General features: G+C 42.7%; 1 long non-coding RNA gene across 1 annotated transcript; it reads left to right on the top strand.

Annotated features, from left to right (window-relative positions):
* Positions 1 to 100: 100 nt before the first annotated feature.
* Positions 101 to 2,991, top strand: LOC118938823 (uncharacterized). The gene is made up of 4 exons (XR_016486867.1): positions 101 to 705; positions 804 to 1,358; positions 1,489 to 1,609; positions 2,823 to 2,991. It is a non-coding gene; the product is annotated as an uncharacterized LOC118938823 (long non-coding RNA).
* Positions 2,992 to 3,697: the final 706 nt, after the last annotated feature.

Raw genomic sequence — 3,697 nt, 5'->3', positions numbered from 1 at the left:
CCCTTTGTTCATCTTTATTTTTCTTTCTCCAATCTGAAACGGTATGTTTTATGCGAAACAGAGCCGCGCTCGTCATGCCCAAGAAATGAAAGCGAAAGCAGGACAAAAGAAAGTCATGACTGATGTGTAAAGACGAATGAAGAAGAAGTGTTATTTATATACAACCATTTGACTATTATATTTAAATAACTAGCCTTTCAACTTTTCTAGACATGATTTAATACCCATTTCATCTTTTGGGAGTTTTTTTTTGTACTAAAAGCAAGCAAATCGGCTCGTCATTGACTAGATAATTTTTCACTTTGTTATAATGATTACGTTTAATATCTGTTATTTACAGTGTCATTGCGCAGGTTTGGCAATAGTTATCTGGTAAGTTTACGAGCATTACAGGTCAACATTTCTCAGTTGCATTATTGTTTGCATAGACTATTGTCAATAACACACCAACAAAACATTATATTGTCAAATGCCTAATGCTGATGTCACAGCTGACTACTTGAGCAATAAATCGGCCATAGCAAAAAATCAAGTACTTAACAATGAATAAGAGCTCATAGACCTGCCGGTATATCATTCTGTAGATGTACATTATTTATAGGAAATAGTTTCATAATTGTTTATTACCGGTCTAATCCTTATTGAAGGAAGTGGAGGAGGAGGAAGAGAACTATGAGCAGAGCACATCTAGTCAGTCTGCCTCAGGTAAGTTAAAGGGAAAGAACTACAGAAACTGACCTTAGATCAGTGCAAAGGGGGCAACTGCAACAGATGACACACAATTGCTATTCCTATTTCGACAGCCAGGGGGAGCCACGTTGAGTGGCAGCTGTATGAAGGAGAGAGATGGCTTAGTATTGGCAATGACCATGTGATCGAGACCCACTACTGCCAGCCTGGGGCCAAAGGAATGAACATCTACCATCACACATGGGGCCAGTGTACATATGTTTAGTGCCAATTTATTTTATACAGGCTGCATCCCAATAGTCTTGAATAGTGTTCATTCCTTGTCCCCTTTCCTTGATAGATAATATTGGTTCAAGGAGGTGAACAGGAGAGGAAGCATTTTTAGAGAATTAAGACTCAAACCTCGAATCTGATTATGTATTTGTTATATGTTAAACAATAGTTCAGTAACCTAAGTTCTGACATTTGTGTTTGAACAAACAGGTGGGTTGTGTGTGTAGCCTTTCTGCTCTGTCTATTCTAGGAAGGTCTATATAGATTTGGATCAGATTGAGGCTCAAAATGCTGCCATGAGTGTACGGCGACTCACGTTCCTACCTCAGGCTCAAAGTGAAGACATCGGGTGGTATTTCAAAGACGATCTGATATGGCGTGAGTACGGTTCTTTGGTGAGTGAATCTGAAAACTCCCAAATGGTCCTATAATACGTTTTAAATTGGAATTAAATAAAAATGAAATTCTCCCTGCATATTTAATTTCTCTCTCTTTCTGCTCACCCCCCCTTTCTCCCGACCCCAGGGTCCAGGTCAGGGCTCGTCCTCAGTCAGTAGTGGTGATGTGGAACGACAGTACATCCTCAGACCTCAGGGGACCTTCCACTTCACTGTGGGGAGCACCAGCTACACGTTAGACTTCACAGGTAGACTCCACACAGGGCCGTATTCATTAGGTAACGCTGTAGCAAAACGTTTGGAAACGTGCAGCGGAAAAACAAACCAACTTTTTCTTATTATAAATTCATAATCTCTCCCAATTATGGACTGTTTTGTCCCTCATCCCACCACATACAGTGTGATGTGACAGAGAAAGTAGCCAGTAGCATAAAGAGGGAACACCGGGGTTGAGTTTTGGCATTTGGGGTATGATTCAATCCATAGTGTGGAAGATCTAGGCTTTAGCGCGATTGACATTTAAAGACAATGTGACCACGTTTGCGGAGACTGCATTCACGTAGACGCTGCATATTTTGGCTCAATTGTAAATGACCTTTAAATGTCAACTGCCCTACAAGACAGGTCTTCTGCACTATGGATTGAATTGATCAGTTTATTCATCACGTTTTGGACATAATGATATTGTCACCGCTGTTTGAAGAAGTGGACCAAAGCGCAGCGTGGTAAGTGTTCATGATATTTTAATAGAACTGAACACTGAATAACAAAACAACACCGAACGACACAGTTCTGTCTGGTGCAGACACAAAAACAGAAAACAACTACCCACAAAACACAGATTGGAACAGGCTACCTAAGTATGGTTCTCAATCAGAGACAACGATAGACAGCTGCCTCTGATTGAGAACCACACCCGGCCAAACACACAGAAATAGAAAACATAGAACACAAAAACATAGAATGCCCACCCCAACTCACGCCCTGACCAAACCAAAATAAAGACATAAAAATGATCTCTACGGTCAGGGCTTGACAGATATGTACCTATTGATTCTTGAAGAATAAAACTTATAAATTCCTTATGAGCTTAGTTCAACTGTCATACCCCATCAGAACCCAGAATACAAGCTTGTTTCACTCCAGTGTTTGTAAATTGAAACTAACATTTGATAGCCTCAAAGCATGGTTAAAACTATACTTTTGATATCATGGATGGTCAGTCCTTGCAATCATATCTCTATGAATTTGAGATTGGTTACATTTCTCCAGCTTCCTCCCTTACCTTTCTACCAAAACAGGGGCATGAAGAACGATTTGTTATTGTTTCAACTGCTGATTGCCGCTTTAAGTTTCTTTTTTGTTGTTGTCGAGCAATTGACAATACTTTGCATATCCTGCTAGACAGCATTTTCCCGTACAATACAAAGCTTTCTCTTAGCATATGTATGTCTTCTTCAGCTATGACACAGACCAATTCAGCCACCCGGGTACAGAGAAAAGTCCGGCAGCGTCCAAATTTCAACTCCGTCGTCTCAGGGAATGGCAGGTATGAGCTTTTCATCCACAGCCTTATTCCATTTAGACCCCTGGTCTCTTCCGCTAGGAAAGGGCCTACGGTGAACAGCAGGTATGAGCTTTTCATCCACAGCCTTATTCCATTTAGACCCCTGGTCTCTTCCCCTAGGAAAGGGCCTACGGTGAACAGCAGGTAATTTGGCCCCTAGCCTCTTCCCCTAGGACCTATGGTGAACAGCATTTATTATGCCGCCTCATCTATATACAGCTATAGGAGCTATAGGAGGACGGGCTCATTGTAATGGCTGGTGGGAGGAGCTATAGGAGGAAAGGCTCATTGTAATGGCTGGTGGGAGGAGCTATAGGAGGGCAGGCTCATTGTAATGGCTGGTGGGAGGAGCTATAGGAGGACAGGCTCATTGTAATGGCTGGAATGGAATAAATGGAACGGTATCAAACACAAACACATGGAAACGTTTTACTCCGTTTCTTTTATTCCATTCCAGCCATTACAATGAGCCCGTCCTCCTATAGCTCCTCCCACCAGCCATTACAATGAGCCCGTCCTCCTATAGCTCCTCCCACCAGCCATTACAATGAGCCCGTCCTCCTATAGCTCCTCCCACCAGCCATTAATGAGCCCGTCCTCCTATAGCTCCTCCCACCAGCTATTACAATGAGCCCGTCCTCCTATAGCTCCTCCCACCAGCCATTACAATGAGCCTGTCCTCCTATAGCTCCTCCCACCAGCCATTACAATGAGCCCGTCCTCCTATAGCTCCTCCCACCAGCCATTACAATGAGCCCGTCCTCCTATA

Source organism: Oncorhynchus mykiss, chromosome 15 (genome assembly GCF_057628025.1).
Source record: "Oncorhynchus mykiss isolate SJ-2025 chromosome 15, ASM5762802v1, whole genome shotgun sequence".
Classification (NCBI taxonomy): Eukaryota; Metazoa; Chordata; class Actinopteri; order Salmoniformes; family Salmonidae; genus Oncorhynchus; species Oncorhynchus mykiss.
This window is presented reverse-complemented; position numbering and strand designations above follow the sequence as displayed.